The sequence below is a fragment of the Microcaecilia unicolor genome, chromosome 13, assembly GCF_901765095.1.
Source record: "Microcaecilia unicolor chromosome 13, aMicUni1.1, whole genome shotgun sequence".
Taxonomy (NCBI): Eukaryota; Metazoa; Chordata; class Amphibia; order Gymnophiona; family Siphonopidae; genus Microcaecilia; species Microcaecilia unicolor.
The window spans coordinates 22,617,361-22,637,114 of NC_044043.1; positions in this window are offsets into that span (position 1 = coordinate 22,617,361).

Genomic DNA, 19,754 nt, shown 5'->3' on the forward strand with positions numbered 1-19,754 from the left:
ATGCTTCTCTGCCCCGGAACAGGAAGTAGCCTGTTCCGGGGCAGAGAAGAAGCATGGAACGAATGGAGGACAGGCGCGCGCGGCACCCCCCCAGCGGCGTGCACCCAGGGCGGACCACACCCACCGCCCCCCCCCCCCTAGGAACGCCACTGGAGGACTGTCATATGATAATTAACAATGATGTATTAGGGGTTGGTAAATGTGATCAATATCCAATGAGAAACTTAGGGGCAGATACTGAATGTAACCAAAAAGAAGGGGTATATAACCTGTAAACATTACATAGGGGTGTGCCTATTGCTTCTAGAGGCACCCATCTTTGCAAAAGTGTATTTTGAAATAATACATTAATTAAGACTTGTTTCACCAAATCTGGTTTCTTTTTGTATAAGTTCTCAGGTTATCTGGAGGCTATTTATAACAACCAGGAGGCTGTTCCACGAGTTACATAGTAACATAGTAAATGACGGCAGAAAAAGACTTGCATGGTCCATCCAGTCTGCCCAACAAGATAAACTCATGTGCTACTTTTTGTTTATACCCTACTTTGATTTGTACCTGTCCTCTTCAGGGCACAGACCGTATAAGTCTGCCCAGCACTATCCCCGCCTCCCAACCACCAGTCCCGCCTCCCACCACTGACTCTGGCACAGACCGTATAAGTCTGCCCAGCACCATCTCCACCTCCCGCCACCGGTTCTGCCACCCAATCTCGGCTAAGCTCCTTAGGATCCATTCCTTCTGAACAGGATTCCTTTATGTTTATCCCACACTTCCCAAGAAGAAGTTTTCCCTCAGGTTACTTCAGAGTCTGTCCCCTTTCACCTTCACATCCTATGCCCCCTCATTCCAGAGCTTCCTTTTAATTGAAATAGACTCACCTCCTGTGCATTTATGTCATGTAGGTATTTAAAGGTTTCTCTCCTATCTCCCCTCTCCAACCTTTCTTCCAAAGTATACACTTTGGGGCTGATATTCAGATCATGAGAGGTAGCTGGGCTGCCTCCTGCGGTCAGCACTGAGCCCAGATATTCAGTGCCAGGCCATTTCTGGTGACCAGCATTGAATATCCCGTTTATTTTTGGACGGTTCCAACTTAACCAGCCAAGCCAATATTCATCACTGGCTGGTTAAGTTGGAACCGGTCAAAGATAGGCCTGCTATTGCCAAATGTGGCCACCAAACTTATCTGGCGATGTGCCAAAAATCAGAGGATAGCTGGTTATATCGTGCGATATAACCAGCTATCTGCTAAGCAGTAACCGGTGATAGAGGGAGACAGCTGGCTATTTCCTGCTAAGTACCATTTAACAGGCCAGGTGCAGTTCCTGGCTGGTTAAATGAGGGACTGAGATCTTTTTCTGAGCCAATGGTTCACAAACAGGAGCATTTTCAAAAGAGAAGGGCGCCCATCTTTCGACACAAATCGGGAGATGGGCATCCTCTCAGGGTCGCCCAAATCTGCATAATTGAAAGCCGATTTTGGGCGTCCTCAACTGCTTTCCGTTGCGGGGACGACCAAAGTTCCTGGGGGCGTGTTGTCAGCGTACCGAAGGCGGGACAGGGGCGTACTTAAGAGATGGGCATCCTCGGCCGATAATGGAAAAAAGAAGGGTGTCCCTGACGAGCATTTGGCCTACTTTACTTGGTCCATTTTTTTTCACAACCAAGCCTCGAAAAGGTGCCCGAACTGACCAGATGACCACCGGAGGGAATCGGGGATGACCTCCCCTTACTCCTCCAGTGGTCACCAACCCCCTCCCACCCACCCCCCCAAATAAATTAAAAAACATTTTTTCCAGCCTCTATGCCCGCCTCAAATGTCATACCCAGCTCCATCACAACAGTGCACTTCAGGCAGGTGGACCTAGGCCCATCCCCCCCTACCTGTTACACTTCTGGTGGTAAATGTGAGCCCTCCAAAACCCACTTGAAACCCACTGTACCCACATGTAGGTGCCCCCCTTCACCCATAAGGGCTATGGTAGTGTTGTACAGTTGTGGGGAGTGGGTTTTGGGGGGCTCAGCACACAAGGTAATGGAGCTATGCACCTGGGAGCAATTTGTGAAGTCCACTGCAGTGCCCCCTAGGGTGCCCGGTTGGTGTCCTGGCATGTCAGGGGGACCAGTGCACTATGAATGCTGGCTCCTTCCACGACCAAATGGCTTGGATTTGGTCGTTTTTGAGATGGGCGTCCTCGGTTTCCATTATTGCCGAAAACCGAGGTCGTCCATCTCTAAGGTCGACCATCTCTAAGGTTGGCCTAAATGCCGAGATTTGGGCGTCCCCGACCGTATTATCGAAACGAAAGATGGACGCCCATCTTGTTTCGATAATATGGAATGCCCCGCCCCTTCGTGGGGACGTCCTCAGAGATGGGCACCCTTAGAGATGGTCATCCCCATTCGATTATCCACCCTCCACGTCACTTAAATGGCAGTAGCAAATGTAGATGGCAAAATATTTGCAAAGTCTGTGAGGCTATTCACTCCCAACTCCTTATCTCATTCCTACTACTGTGAGTAGCAGTGCTGTGCAGTTCATAGTATGGTTCCACTTACAGTTCAGAGGTTAGTTGCTGATCTGTTAGTGATCTGTAGCCTGTCGTTAAAATCATCCATAGTACCTGAAGGTTGGAGGGTGGCCACTGTAATGCCGGGAAATTACAGACCAGGAAGCCTGACTTCAGTGCCGAGTAAAATAGTGGAAACTATTATAAAGAATAAAATTAAGGAACACACAGGCAAATATGGTTTAATGGGATAGAGTCAGCATGGGTTCAGCTAATTTGCTTCATTTCTTTGAAGGCGTAAATAAACCTGGTGCATAAAGGTGAGCCGGTTGATGTAGTGGATCTAGATTTTCAGAAAGCTTTTGACAAAGTTCCTCATGAGACTCCTGAGAAAATGTAAAAGTCAGGGGATAGGAGGCAATGTCCTGTGGATTAGGAAATGGTTATTGGACAGAAAACAGCGAGTAGGGTTAAATGGCCATTTTTCTCAATGGAGGAGGCTGAATCTATACTGAGACCAGTACTAATTGCCTGAAGGTGAGCTTCTTAGAGACTGAAGCTGGAACAGACTGTTCTGAAGGGTTTGGTTCAGAAGTCTCCAGCTGAGCTCTGAGGCTTCATTTGCATAGAACTTCTGATCTACTTTATCTGACTCTTTTTCTGTGTTTTAAACCCTAGAAGAAGTAATTCAAAGATCTTATATGTTAGAAAGTGATGAACAGATAGCTCTGGATCCTTTCATGTTTATGGCAAAAGCCTGGTGGACGTTAATTTAGTGTTCACCTTAAGTTATAGAAGGACATGAAATAAAGTCACTGATTCACCATCTTATCCTTTTACCATAGCTTCCTGTTGTGTTCTCACATCTCTCCTCAAAAATCTCTCTCTGTGGTGCTGCTTTACTTAGAGGCCACAACAGCATTAAAAAGGAACATTATGATGTTTCACGGAGGCTTCCAGTATCTGCAACAGGTGCTGAAAACCTCTGTGGGGTCTAGTGCTCACAAATGGAGACAGTGTTTCCAATGTCCAGTTGGGTGCCCACCTAGGCAATAGTGATTATAACATGATATGCTTCGATATAAGAACAAAAGCAGAGTGCAGCCGCACAAAACTCAAAGTACTGGATGTCGGACATGCTGAAGAAGGAGTTGATGGCATGGGTAGGCACAGGTGAAGTGGAAGCGTAGTGGTCCAAGCTAAAAGCTGCTATAAGTATGACAACTGATCTTTACACAAGAAAAGTAAGCAAAAACAAGAGAAACAGGAAACCTATATGGCAGCGGCGTAGCAAGAGCGGGGCGGTGGGGGCAGTCCGCCCCGGGTGCACGCCGCTGGAGGGGTGCAGAGAGCAGCCGCGTGCCTGTCGGCTCCCTGCTCCCTCTGCCCCGGAGCATAAGCTCTATATGTAGATCCTTTAACAGGTAGTGTGTCATGATTCCTGATGTTTTGGTGCCACCTCAGTAAGGCCAACACACAATCTCTCCACTGCAAAACATGTCCAGCGATTCTCCCTGCCCTCCCTCAGCTCCCCGACAGCCCTCCTCTCCGTTCCTTCCTGCCCCCCCCCCCCCCCGCACGTTTAACCGTTTTACTTTCAGGCGCAGCGACGGCAGTGAAGAGGACAAAACAGCGGGCTCGCCTCCAGCTTCTCAGTGTCCCGCCTTCTGCAATGATGTATTTCCTGTTTGCGCGAGGACGGACACTGTGTTAGCGAAGGGAGAAGCCGGAGGCGAGCCCGCTGTGTTGTCTTCACTGCCATAGCTGCGCCTGAAAGTAAAAGGGTTAAACGCGCGGGGGGGGGGGAGGAACGGAGAGGAGGGCTGTCCATCGGGGAGCTGAGGGTGGGAAGGAGGGACCGTCAGAGAGCTGCCTTGCGCAGGCCCTGTGTTTTGGGGGGGGTAATGCCCCCCTTGCCCCCCCCCCAAACTACACCCATATTGAGCGCTGACTCCAAAGGTACGTGTTTTGCGTAGCAAGATGTATGAGGAGAGACATGATGACCTAAACATGCCTGGAGGAAAGGAGAACCAGCGGTGATATGATACAGACATTCAAATATTTGCAAGGTAGTAATCCGCAAACAAAACTTTTCCAGAAACGGGAAGGTGGTAGAACTAGAGGACATGAATTGAGGTTGAAGGGAGGAAGACTCAGGTATAATGTCAGGAAGTATTTTTTCACAGAGAGGGTGGTGGATACCGTGTTCCCCCAAAAATAGGCCCTACCCTGAAAATAAGACCTACCAGGGTTTTCCTGCAAATTTAAAATATAAGACATCCCCCCAAAAGTAAGACCTACCAAACTTTTTTTTTAAGCAGGGCCACCGAGAGCCACCTGAGGTCGCCCCCCCCCCCACCCGAGGTTGCCGGGCCCCCCCTCCATCGCTCCCGGAACTAACCTGAAGCTCCTTTCACCTTCGCAAGTTCGGATTCGGAGCAGCAAGCAGCAGCAGGGTAGACCTCTCCTTCCTTCCGTGTCCCACCCTCGCCTGACGTAACATAACGTCAGGCGAGGGCGGGGCACGGAAGGAAGGAGAGGTCTGCCCTGCTGCTGCTTGCTGCTCAGAATCCGAACTTGTGAAGGAGAAAGGAGTTTCAGGTTAGTTCCGGGAGTGATGGAGGGGGGGGCCAGGCGACCTCGGGTGGGGGGGGCGACATTGGGTGGGGGGGGGGGCGACCAATGTTTCCCAGAAAATAAGACATCCCCCCGAAAATAAGACCTAGCGCGTTTTGGGGAGGAAAAATAAATATAAGACAGTGTCTTATTTTCGGGGAAACACGGTAGTTGGAATGCCCTACTGCAGCAGGTAGTGGAGATGAAAACTGTAACAGAATTAAAAAATGTGTGGGATAAACACGTAGGAATCCTGTTTAGAAGGAATCAATCCAAAGAAGCTTAGCAGAGATTAGGTAGCAACACTGGTAACTGGGAAGCAAAGCTAGTAGGGCAGAGTTTGGTCTGTGCTTTGATTGTGGCTGGATAGATTTGGATGGGCTGGAATGGAGCTTATCAAGGGCTTCAATAACAACTTCAAAAGTTTTTGAACAAGGACAGTGTCAGGCAGACTTCTATGGTCTTTGCCTTGAAAATAGCATGTATAAATCAAGTTCAGGTATAAGTATGTTGTATCACCTCATACCTTACGTAATGAGTGTATCTCTTCAGGCAGACTGAATGGACCATACGGTTCTTTATCTGCCGTCATCATCATCTACTATGTAATGTTTCTTTTTAACGCTGGTCTTCATACTACTGCAGCCTGGCTAGGTAAAAGAGCATCACAGAAAAGGAGTTTTGAGGAGAGAGAGAGATAAGAAATGCTTGACAGGAAAGGGAGAGTGGTGTACTGGAAGGGGGCGGGGAAGGAATGGAGGTAGTGCACTGGGCAGCAGTGGAGAGACAGGTGGAGATGCTGGACTGAAAGGGGAGAGGACAACGGAGGGAGGTGGAGATGCTGCACTGGAAAAGGAGAGTGGACTAGAGAGAGAGGTAGAGCTGTTGGACTGAAAGGGGAAAGGAGAAAAGATAGAGGTGAAGATTTTGGACTCGGAGAGGAGAGAAAAGGGGAGAGAGATGGAGATGCTCGACTAGAAGAGGGAAGAAAGAGAGGTAGTGATGCTGGTTGGCAGTGGGAAGAAGTGGAGATGCTGAACTGGTCAGACGGAGGAAGGGATAAGAAGTGGAGATGCTGTGCTGGAAGGAGAGAGGGGAATGGAAAGAGAGGTGGAGACAGGGCTGGATTAAACACTGTACCAGGTGAGGTACTGGCTCAGGGCACCAGCCTTAAAGGGCCCCAAAATCTCCATCCACTGATGTCACTGCCAGTGCCTCACCTGGTGCAATGGTTAATTTCTGCCTCTCCCTTCACAATGGGTTTGGCATCTCCAGTCTATCTCTTCCTCTCTCTACCCCATTCCCCCCCCCCCCCCCCCCCCACCCATCTGCTCGTGATCCTGCAAACCTGCTGGACAGCAGCAATGTGAAAAGCGGCAACTTCCGGCCAGCTACTGGGTGTTCCCTCACCCAGCATCCTGCCCACAGGAAATTGCATCAGAGGGAACACCCAGGTGTTGTTCAAAGGCTGCTTCTTTTCACGTTACTGCTTCCAGCAGGTTTGCAGGACCATGGGGGGGAGGGAAGGTGTGATATCCAAACACAAGGAGAGGGGCACCAATGCGGAAGGAAGTTGGCTCACGGCACCATAAACCTTTGAGCTGGCCCTAGGTGGAGACGTTGGACTGGAAAGGGAGGGTGAGCAAATGAAAAGGAAGAAGGAAATCCATAAGAGGAATGGATAAAACCGAGTTGTAACAAATTGTATTTCCATGATTCATAATGTATTGTAAGCCACACTGAGCCCGCAAAAAGGTGGGAAAATGTGGGATACAAATGCAATAAATAAATAAATAAAGAATAAAATGAAGAAGGAAGAGAATGAGAAAAGAGAACTCTTGGGCAGAGACAGGAGGAATAAGAAGGACAGACTAAAGGGAGAGCATCCAGAGAAAGGGGTAGAGAGACATACATAGAGAAGGAAAAGTATCAAAATATCCACTGGTGAAACAGAAATGAAAAGAGAGGAAGACACTAGAGAGAAAAATAAAAGGAACAGATGAGACAAGAGACTGAGAAAAGAGAGAGAGAGAGATGCTGAATAATAAAACCAAAGACACCAAAGGCCCCCCTGAAGAGAGAGAGAGATGCTGAATAATAAAACCAAAGACACCAAAGGCCCCCCTGATAAGCCCCTCTCTTCCTTCCTTACTGACTTTGACGCTTGGCTCACCGTCTTTCTTGATCCCTCATCTCCAACCCTCATTCTTGGTGATTTTAATATTCACGTTGACGACCCATCCAACTCCTACGCTTCTAAATTCCTCACTCTGACATCCTCCTTTAACCTCCAACTATGCTCTACCACCCCTACTCACCGTAATGGCAATTGTCTCGACCTCGTTCTCTTCTCTTCCTGCTCACCTTCCAATTTCTGCACCTCAGTCCTTCCTATCTCAGATCATCACATAATCACCCTCACACTTCATCACCCCCCCCCCCCTCAACCTTGCCCAACTATAGCAACTGCCTTCAGGAATCTCCAGGCCGTCGACCCCCCTACCCTATCCTCTCACATCTCCAATCTCTTCCCTTCCATCTCATCTTCCGAATCTGTCGACACGGCTGTCTCTGCCTACAATGAAATTCTCTCCACTGCTCTGGATACCCTAGCACCATCTGTCTCTCGACCCACTAAGCGCACTAATCCTCAGCCCTGGTTAACCCCTTGCATCTGTTACCTTCGCTCCTGCACCCGATCTGCTGAACGACTCTGGAGGAAATCTCGCACCCTGTCAGACTTCACCCCATTACAAATTCATGCTATCCTCCTTCCAGTCCTCCCTATTCCTTGCCAAACAGGAATATTATTCTCAATTAACTAATTCTCTTGGCTCCAACCCTCGTCGCCTCTTCGCCACCCTCAACTCCCTACTTAAAGTGCCCTCCGCTCCCACCACCCCCTCACTTTCTCCTCAAACACTAGCTGACTACTTCCGCGATAAGATGCAGAAGATAAACCTTGAATTCACTTCCAAGCCTTCTCCTCCCTGTGACTTCTTAACCCACTCCCCCAACCAACCTAGCCTGGCCTCCTCCTCCTTCTCCTCCTTCCCTGAGATCACAGAAGAGGAAACTGCTCGCCTTCTCTCTTCCTCTAAGTGCACCACCTGTTCCTCTGATCCCATTCCCACCAATCTGCTTAACAACATCTCTCCTACAGTCAACCCCTCAATCTGTCACATCCTCAACCTCTCTCTCTCCACTGCTACTGTCCCTGACACCTTCAAGCACGCTGTAGTCACACCACTTCTCAAAAAACCATCACTAGACCCCACCTGTCCCTCCAACTACCGTCCCATCTCTCTTCTACCCTTCCTCTCCAAATTACTTGAACGCGCTGTCCACAGCCGCTGCCTTGATTTCCTCTCCTCTCAGGCCGTCCTCGATCCGCTCCAATCCGGCTTTCGCCCACTACACTCGACAGAAACAGCACTCTCTAAAGTTTGTAATGACTTGTTCCTTGCCAAATCCAAAGGTCACTATTCCATCCTCATCCTCCTCGACCTATCTGCCGCCTTTGACACTGTCAATCATAATTTACTTCTTGACACACTATCCTCATTCGGGTTCCAGGGCTCCGTCCTCTCCTGGTTCTCTTTGTATCTTTCCCAACGCACCTTCAGAGTATATTCTAATGGCTCTTCTTCCACCCCCATCCTGCTCTCTGTTGGGGTTCCTCAAGGTTCTGTCCTTGGACCGCTTCTTTTCTCGATCTACACCTCTTCCCTGGGCTCGCTGATCTCATCACATGGTTTCCAGTACCATCTCTATGCTGATGACACCCAGCTTTATCTCTCCACTCCCGACATCACGGTCGAAACCCAGGCCAAAGTTTCGGCTTGCCTTTCAGACATCGCTGCCTGGATGTCCAACCGGCATCTGAAACTGAACATGGCAAAGACTGAGCTCCTTGTCTTTCCACCCAAACCCTCTTCTCCTCTTCCCCCACTTTCCATCTCTGTTGACAACGCCCTCATCCTCCCCGTCGCTTCACCCCGCATCTCGGAGTCATCTTCGACTCCTCCCTCTCCTTCTCTGCCCATATCCAGCAGACAGCTAAGACCTGTCGCTTCTTCCTCTATAATATTAGCAAAATTCGCCCATTCCTCTCTGAACAAACCACCCGAACCCTCGTCCACTCGCTCGTTACCTCTCGTCTTGACTATTGCAACCTTCTCCTCGCTGGCCTCCCGCTTAGCCACCTATCCCCCCTTCAATCTGTCCAAAATTCCGCCGCACGTCTTATCTACTGCGTGAACCGATACTCTCATATCACCCCTCTCCTCAAGTCACTTCACTGGCTCCCGATCCGCTACCGTATACAGTTCAAGCTTCTCCTTTTAACCTTCAAATGCACTCAATCTGCATCCCCCCAGTACCTCTCTACACTCCTCTCCCCGTATGTTCCCACCCGTAACCTCCACTCTCAGGACAAATCACTCCTATCTGTACCCTTCTCCACCACTGCTAACTCCAGACTCCGCCCCTTCTGCCTCGCCTCACCATATGCCTGGAACAGCCTTCCCGAACCCATACGTCATGCGCCCTCCTTGCCCATCTTCAAGTCCTTACTCCAAGCCCATCTCTTCTCCCTTACTTTTGGCGCATAACCACCTTCCCCACTCATGATACCTACACTGACTACATAGTTTGTAACCTTTAGATTGTAAGCTCTTTTGAGCAGGGACGGTCCTTCCCCATGTTAAACTTGTACAGCGCTGCGTAAACCTGGCAGCGCTATAGAAATGCTAAGTAGTATTAGTAGTATTGTCTGATAGGTAACTCATCAGTATAAAATATTTTGGGGCCCAGCTCAAAATTTTAGAAACTGAACATATGTCCCACTTGGGGTGGGGGGAGGGGATATTCTATAAGCAGGCATCTAGAAATAGGCACCACACCTTCTGGCAATTGAATATCTTTTTCTTGTTTCCTTTCAGTCCATTCTGTTATGTAGCATGCATCGCCTGACTCAGTGGAAGTACTTCCTGTCAGTACAGTCTATGTCTACCTGGTTGGTAGACATATTGGCTGCTTGTGGCATTTTGCCTTAAGTATTCACTTTGAAACGACACTTTTGACTTGAGCTATTCGTAGCACTAAGCATTCATCAAACTGAAAGAAAGCAATTCTTTTAAGAAGGTGGTAAATAAATCCAAATAAATACATTTTTTAATCAGAGAAAGACTGCTTGATACTTCTTCGTTCAGATTTTGGTGAAGGGAAAGGTTTTTAAAAATAGCAGAAACCTGTCACAGCCTGTGACAGAAACCTGTCACAAGAGGAGCATCAGGGGACAAGGAACATGCTCCTTTTCCCTTTGGGTTGAGCCCTCCAGGACTTGAAGAATAGGAGAGGGGAGTGGACATCAGTCAGAGAAAGAGGCAAGAGATGTGCTGGATGGAGAGGACATGCAGATGTCAAAGCAGAGTAATCAGCAATAGATTAGTACATAAGTACATAAGTACATAAGTAGTGCCATACTGGGAAAGACCAAAGGTCCATCTAGCCCAGCATCCTGTCACCGACAGTGGCCAATCCAGGTCAAGGGCACCTGGCACACTCCCCAAACGTAAAAACATTCCAGACAAGTTATACCTAAAAATGCGGAATTTTTCCAAGTCCATTTAATAGCGGTCTATGGACTTGTCCTTTAGGAATCTATCTAACCCCTTTTTAAACTCCGTCAAGCTAACCGCCCGTACCACGTTCTCCGGCAACGAATTCCAGAGTCTAATTACACGTTGGGTGAAGAAAAATTTTCTCCGATTCGTTTTAAATTTACCACACTGTAGCTTCAACTCATGCCCTCTAGTCCTAGTATTTTTGGATAGCGTGAACAGTCGCTTCACATCCACCCGATCCATTCCACTCATTATTTTATACACTTCTATCATATCTCCCCTCAGCCGTCTCTTCTCCAAGCTGAAAAGCCCTAGCCTTCTCAGCCTCTCTTCATAGGAAAGTCGTCCCATCCCCACTATCATTTTCGTCGCCCTTCGCTGTACCTTTTCCAATTCTACTATATCTTTTTTGAGATACGGAGACCAGTACTGAACACAATACTCCAGGTGCGGTCGCACCATGGAGCGATACAATGGCATTATAACATCCGCACACCTGGACTCCATACCCTTCCTAATAACACCCAACATTCTATTCGCTTTCCTAGCCGCAGCAGCACACTGAGCAGAAGGTTTCAGCGTATCATCGACGACGACACCCAGATCCCTTTCTTGATCCGTAACTCCTAACGCGGAACCTTGCAAGACGTAGCTATAATTCGGGTTCCTCTTACCCACATGCATCACTTTGCACTTGTCAACATTGAACTTCATCTGCCACTTGCACGCCCATTCTCCCAGTCTCGCAAGGTCAAAGTCAAACACCAAGAATCAACAGAAAACAAGGTCCATGAGAGATTACCTATCTGAGGACTGGGAAGACTGGGAGTTCCAGCCTTCTATATATGTTTACAAGGCTCAGTCAGCCCAAGGAATTTGGGAAGGAACAGGTTGGGCAGAGACAGACAATGGTAGGAAAGTAGGGTTCAAGTCTGTAATGCAATAGAATTTTAAAAGATTGTTTTTCAACCCTGTCTAGACCGAGCAGTGCACTAGGGGTCTGTATTATTGATTAGAAGTAATTCTGTTTCATTCATTGTTTAAGTGGTATCTCAAAGGATTGCTATTCAACCCTGTTTTTGTCCGATGATACACTCTGAAGTCTTTTGTCTCTGACCGAAAATAACTTCTTTTGGAATGCAGGAGATAAGACACAGCTTTAACTAATTTGTTTCACAGGCCCAGCTTGGCCACCTGGGCTTGGGAAAACATGTGACGTTCCCACAGACGTGGGCAGAGAAGCTTTTCTGTAATCTTCCCTTAGAAGCTTAACTGTAACTTTACATGGAAGCTGTCTGTAACTTTCCATAGCTCTGAACATAGGCTCAGAGCCTAATAAATAGGGAGGGCTTGTCACAGTGGAGTTGGGGTTCATCTGTGGGCAGACGTGTCGCTCAGAAGGCTTGTACCTGGTCAAAAAAGCTCCTAGCTCTCTCGCTGTGTAACGGACCTCCCAGCTGATGATAAGAGATCAGTGTTGTATATATATATATGTTTCATAGCTTTCTTTTCCTGGTCTAAGAGATGTAGAGATCAGTGATGTAACCATTGTTTTCATATAGCTAATCAGTGTATATGTGCTAACCAGTATATATATGTATATATTAAACAATTGTCGAATTTAGTTCCTCTAATAAAGGTTTCATATATCTTATTACGAATCCAAAAGAATCCACGGTAATTATTGGGTAGTCTGTGTTACTGAGACAGGCTGTAAATCCATAGCAGATCAAAGTCCTGCGAGATAAGTGCATGACACATGAAGGAAAATGAGGAACACTGGGCTCTTACAGACAGGCACTGGCTGTATGCACTTGTGACATGAGAAGAGTGACTTTTAAAACATTGCCAGAGCTTTGCTTTCAGGCTTTCTCTAGGAATCAGTATGGTTGGGTCCTTAGCACACTGGAAAGTCAATGTCTCTGTTTTTATTTTTTTATAATATTCATTATCTGTTCTGGGTGGAGTGCAAGAGTACACTCATAATAAAGACATATAAGCATTGATCAAAAGGGAAAGGGAAATGGGACTTGATATACCTTTCTGAGCTTTTTTTTGCAACTACATTCAAGGCGGTTTACATATATTCACGGGGGGGGGGGAGGAACGGAGAGAAGGGCTGTCAGGGAGCTGAGGGAGGGCAGGGAGAATCGCTGGACATGGATGGGATGGGAGGGCAGGGGAGAGAGGAGAATTGCTGGACATGGATGGATGGAGGGGGCAGGGGAGAGAGCAAAATTGCTGGATATGGATGGATGGAGGAAAGGGCAGGGGAGAATGGAGAGTTGCTGGATATGGATGGATGGAGGAGAGGGCAGGGGAGAGAGGAGAATTGCTGGACATGGATGGATGAATGGGGGCAGGGGAGAGTGGAAATTTGCTGGATATGGGTGGATGGAGGAGAGGGCAGGGGAGAATGGAGAGTTGCTGGACATGGATGGATGGAGGGGAGGGAAGTCAGAAAGGAGATGCACATGGATGGAGGGGAGGGAAGAGAGGAGAAATGCTGGACATGGATTGAGGGGAGGGAAGAGAGGAGAAATGCTGGACATGGATGGAGTCTGCGTACTCTTTATCTTTTTAAAAATACTATAAATAAAAATCACAAGAAAATAAAGATTAAAACAAAAAAAACATAGATAAAACAATCTATATCTCATACCCCTGGAGCATATTACTCATTATACACCCTTCCCAAATATTACTTATCATGACAGAACATTTCTCCTAACGGTTCCCTTAAAAACATAATCACCATTACATGATAACCTTGCTAGCACCCGTTTAATTTGTGTGACAAACGGGCCTTTTTTACTAGTAAACAATAAATGTAGTAACACAGAAAGTAACCTGCCCACTGCTTTTCTTCATATTATTGTATTTATCATATTGTAAACCCTTGTTGTGTGTTCTTAAGCGGGGGATGTTCAGTGACACTTACAGTGGTGGAAATAAGTATTTGATCCCTTGCTGATTTTGTAAGTTTGCCCACTGACAAAGACATGAGCAGCCCATAATTGAAGGGTAGGTTATTGGTAACAGTGAGAGATAGCACATCACAAATTAAATCCGGAAAATCACATTGTGGAAAGTATATGAATTTATTTGCATTCTGCAGAGGGAAATAAGTATTTGATCCCCCACCAACCAGTAAGAGATCTGGCCCCTACAGACCAGGTAGATGCTCCAAATCAACTCGTTACCTGCATGACAGACAGCTGTCGGCAATGGTCACCTGTATGAAAGACACCTGTCCACAGACTCAGTGAATCAGTCAGACTCTAACCTCTACAAAATGGCCAAGAGCAAGGAGCTGTCTAAGGATGTCAGGGGACAAGATCATACACCTGCACAAGGCTGGAATGGGCTACAAAACCATCAGTAAGACGCTGGGCGAGAAGGAGACAACTGTTGGTGCCATAGTAAGAAAATGGAAGAAGTACAAAATGACTGTCAATCGACAAAGATCTGGGGCTCCACGCAAAATCTCACCTCGTGGGGTATCCTTGATCATGAGGAAGGTTAGAAATCAGCCTACAACTACAAGGGGGGAACTTGTCAATGATCTCAAGGCAGCTGGGACCACTGTCACCACGAAAACCATTGGTAACACATTACGACATAACGGATTGCAATCCTGCAGTGCCCGCAAGGTCCCCCTGCTCCGGAAGGCACATGTGACGGCCCGTCTGAAGTTTGCCAGTGAACACCTGGATGATGCCGAGAGTGATTGGGAGAAGGTGCTGTGGTCAGATGAGACAAAAATTGAGCTCTTTGGCATGAACTCAACTCGCCGTGTTTGGAGGAAGAGAAATGCTGCCTATGACCCAAAGAACACCATCCCCACTGTCAAGCATGGAGGTGGAAATGTTATGTTTTGGGGGTGTTTCTCTTGCTAAGGGCACAGGACTACTTCACCGCATCAATGGGAGAATGGATGGGGCCATGTACCGTACAATTCTGAGTGACAACCTCCTTCCCTCCGCCAGGGCCTTAAAAATGGGTCGTGGCTGGGTCTTCCAGCACGACAATGACCCAAACATACAGCCAAGGCAACAAAGGAGTGGCTCAGGAAGAAGCACATTAGGGTCATGGAGTGGCCTAGCCAGTCACCAGACCTAATCCCATTGAAAACTTATGGAGGGAGCTGAAGCTGCGAGTTGCCAAGCAACAGCCCAGAACTCTTAATGATTTAGAGATGATCTGCAAAGAGGAGTGGACCAAAATTCCTCCTGACATGTGTGCAAACCTCATCATCAACTACAGAAGACGTCTGACCGCTGTGCTTGCCAACAAGGGTTTTGCCACCAAGTATTAGGTCTTGTTTGCCAGAGGGATTAAATACTTATTTCCCTCTGCAGAATGCAAATAAATTCATATACTGTACTTTCCACAATGTGATTTTCCGGATTTAATTTGTGATGTGCTATCTCTCACTGTTACCAATAACCTACCCTTCAATTATGGGCTGCTCATGTCTTTGTCAGTGGGCAAACTTACAAAATCAGCAAGGGATCAAATACTTATTTCCACCACTGTAACTAATGAGTGCCGCTAAATGTCCCCTCTGACCGCCAAAGCACTAACCAGACAGAGTATGGACAGAGCCAGTTAACCGGGGCACCAGTCTCCATCTCGGCCAGTACCCAGTTAACTTCTGGGTTGTTGCATAAACTTGGATATTCAACGCCAAAGAGCAGACGTGCCCCTGCATAGAATATTCGGGGTCAACTCAGACTGCGACTGAGAGCAGCTTACAAGCCACTTACTGCCATAAGCTGAGTATCAACACCAGTATGGGCTACTGTTAAGATGTGCTATTTTACTGTTAACCCCAGGTATGAATAACTAGGTTTCATCACATAAAATGGGACCTGTGCTAAAATTGTCATGTCTGTGGCCATGACCCCTCTCAGACTCACCTTATTTCCTGTGGTCAGCTTCTGAGCTGGCTTCTGTCTGTTCTTTGTGAGTTAGTTCTGTCTCTGTGTGCTGGCTGTATTAGATTGTCGGTGTGCTGTCATCCGTTCCAGATTTCAGTTCAGTCCAGTCCGGATCTTCCAGGCAGCCCGACCCTTAGTTGCCTGGTGATTGTTGCACCTGAGGCTCAGCTGCCTGCTGGGCTTATTAGCCATTTGGAACCTCTCTGCCTTTGCCTTTGCATTGCGTCTAAGGCCCTGGTATGTTGGTGCTTGTTGCACTTCTGCTAGTCTGGTTGTTGCCTGAGATTCTTGCCTGTTTCTAGTTAGTCTGTGTTTAGTTTAGGTTTGCTTGCTTTCCTTGCCTGGTTTCTTGTTTGTATTCTGTGTTTAGTTTCTGTTTGTCTGTGTTCTGGCTTTGGGGCTGCTTGCAGCTCTTAGTTCTGTGTCTTGTTAGTCAGTGTTTGTTCCCTGTTTATTGGCTGCTCTGCAGCTTGCTGTTCTGCCTTTAGCTTTCCCTTCCTTGCCCAGTCTCCTGCCTTGCTGCCCCCCTGCCTGTTGCCATCTATCTTTATTTCTATTAACCTGGCTGTGCCCTGCAAATGAAAGGATGGAACACTTGCTGAAAGAACATAGGGCCTGATAATCAACATAGGAGTTGCTCCCTACCCCAAGGATTTTAACTTGCCCCACCCCTCTTTAGCCTAACCAAACAGATGAGTCAACTCCGCTATTTTTAAATCTGTTTTATTGTTATTCAAACTACAGAACATCATGACACTTCCAGTCCCCATGTTACCATTATCCTATATAATAATTTGTACCTCCAACATTCTACGTCTGGGTGCCTGGGTTCGTAACATCCATTCCCACTCATTGCCCCGCCCTCACGTCAAAACATAATGATGTCAGAGGGCAGAACAATGAGGGAGAAGGGAACACTGGAGGCGAGATGATGTCAGGAGGAGAGAATCGCGGGACATCGAGGGGAGGGGAGGGGAGGGCAGGGCAGAGGAGAATTGATGGACATGGATGGATGGGATGGGAGGACAGTCATAGGCGTCCCTTATAAGAGGCTTGGGGAGGTTAAGCCTCCCCAGCCCAATTGTGACCTTCCCCTGGCTGCTGCCCCCCCCCCCCCAAATGCAGGGCTGCCTGGCACAGCAGCGCTGCAGCCAGGCAGCTCTCGGACGGTCCCTCCGCTGCTTCCCTCCCTCAGCTCCCCGATCGACAGCCCTCCTTTCCAATCCTCTCCCCCTTGCGCGTGTTTAACCCTTTAACTTTCAGGCGCAGCGACGGCAGTGAAGAGGACAACACAGTGGGCTCGCCTCCAGCTTCTCCCTTCCCTCACACAGTGTCCCGCCTTTTGCGATGATGCATTTCCTGTTTCCGCGAGGGCAGGACACTGTGTGAGAAAAGGGAGAAGCTGGAGGCGAGCCTACTGTGTTGTCTTCTTCACTGCCGTCGCTGTGACTTATGAAGAAGGGGATAAGGGAACAGAGAGGGGGGTTACCGGCCGAGGAGAAGATAAGGCCCAGAGGAGGGGACAACCCAGATTCTTAGCTCAGGGAGTTCCACATGTCAGGACAACCTTCGAAATCTAATCAAGAAATTTATTAAGTTATGTCCAATAAAAAAGGTATCATCTTATTTTCTTTTCCATGTTTTATTTTGTTTGATTTCTATTTATTACCTTTAAAAGTGGACTAACACGGCTACCACACCTCTCTACACATGTCAGAAGAAAGCATAGATCATTTTCCCCAGAGGGCTGGAGGCACGGTAAAAACTACAATTCCCAGCAGCCCTTGAGGAAATCTTACAACAGTACATAAGTACATAAGTAATGCCACACTGGGAAAAGACCAAGGGTCCATCGAGCCCAGCATCCTGTCCACGATAGCGGCCAATCCAGGCCAAGGGCACCTGGCAAGCTTCCTAAACGTACAAACATTCTATACATGTTATTCCTGGAATTGTGGATTTTTCCCAGTCCATTTAGTAGCGGTTTATGGACTTGGCCTTTAGGAAACCGTCCAACCCCTTTTTAAACTCTGCTAAGCTAACCGCCTTCACCACTTTCTCCGGCAATGAATTCCAGAGTTTAATTATACGTTGGGTGAAGAAAAATTTTCTCTGATTTGTTTTAAATTTACTACACTGTAGTTTCATCGCATGCCCCCTAGTCCTAGTATTTTTGGAAAGCGTGAACAGACGCTTCACATCCACCTGTTTCACTCCACTCATTATTTTATATACCTCTATCATGTCTCCCCTCAGCCGTCTCTTCTCCAAGCTGAATAGCCCTAGCCTCCTTAATCTTTCTTCATAGGCAAGTCGTCCCATCCCCGCAATCTTTTTAGTCACCCTTCGCTGCACCTTTTCCAATTCTACTATATCTTTCTTGAGATGCGGCGACCAGAATTGAACACAATACTCAAGGTGCGGTCGCACCATGGAGCGATACAATGGCATTATAACATCCTCACACCTGTTTATAACATCCTCACACCTGTTTTTGGATCTTGCCAGAGCTGCATACAGAATCAAAGACTTCCTATCCCAGCAGCCCCCAGTGGAGTGAAACCCAAGACACGGAGGGGAGGCCAGGAATGGAGGGGGAGCCTCTAAGCAGAGCTAATCGGGGGGGGGGGGGGGAGGAGGATCAACTGAGGAATGGGTGGGGCGAGGAGCCCATGGAATGGAAGGGGGAAGAGAAGGAGCCGATGGAGATTGCAGCTCTGGCAAGATCCAAAAGTAAAAGGTTCAGACAGCAGGTAACCGCTTGGTGCGGGGTCTTGGTAAACAAGGGAAGACAGTGGCTATCATGGAGGAGCCAGGGAGCAACGGGGTCGAGTGGGAGAAAGCCAGGAGATAGAGCTGGCCAGAGGAGGGAGGGGACCCCTGGGAGCTCTCTGCCTCTGGCCTGTTTGGAAGTGCTTGTTTTCTTTGTGGAACGTTTTTTGCTTTTGGGATTACTTATTTTGAATTGCATCATTGGGACTGCTGAGATTCATGTCCTGTTGGTTTATGAACTGCATTTTTGAAACTGTGGAGATTCCTGAACTGCTTTGCTTTTGGAACTGCATTATTAAAAACTACTTTTTCTAAACTGTTTGTTTTGGGGATTGCATTCTTGAAACCGCTGGGATAATTTCCCTGGTGGATATCTCGGGAGCTGTGCTGGAATAGTACTGCTGACGTACCTCAGGTTGGAGGGTGCACCTGGAGGATTACAGGGAGTTGTACCTAAGTTGAATATCATATGGCTTTACCAAAGGAAAATCCTGCCAAACGAATCTTATTGACTTTTTTGACTGGGTGACCAAAGAACTGGATGAGGGACATGCGCTAGATGTAATCTACTTGGACTTCAGCAAAGCCTTTGATATGGTCCCCCACAGAAGACTCGTGAATAAGCTGAGAGGGTTGAACTTAGGACCGAAAGTGGTGAACTGGATAAGAAACTGGTTGACCGACAAGTGGCAGAGGGTGGTGGTAAATGGAATCCGCTCGGAGGAAAGGAATGTGAGCAGTGGAGTTCCTCAGGGGTCGGTGCTGGGGCTTATTCTGTTTAATATATTTGTGGGAGATATTGCTGAAGGGTTGTAAAGAAAGGCGTGCCTTTTTGCGGATGACACGAAAATAGCCAATAGATATAGCACTTATCTCAATGAGGGGTGATCGCAATACCAGCGGATTACTGGAGTGGTGCGCTCGGAGTTCCGACTCCAACTAGTGCTGACTAGACTGCAGTTTTCAAATTCTGCGGTTCCAGTAGACAGTCTTGCTTATCTTTCCGATTCGGGACCCCAAGCGCACCACTCCAGTAATCCGCTGGTATCGCGATCACCCTTTATTGAGATAAATGCTATATGCTATATCCATTTAACATCAGTAATTTGGAAAACAGCATTACATTTTAGACAACAATTAAGATAAGGAGGAGGCAGGGGTGCGATGATGTCATAACGGGAATAACCACAGCTTAATACTGTGAGAAGGTTCAGCAGGTTTTCCCCATCACTGAGTTCAATAGCAAATAAAAAAGAAAAAAAAAGCACGTACTTAACACTAGA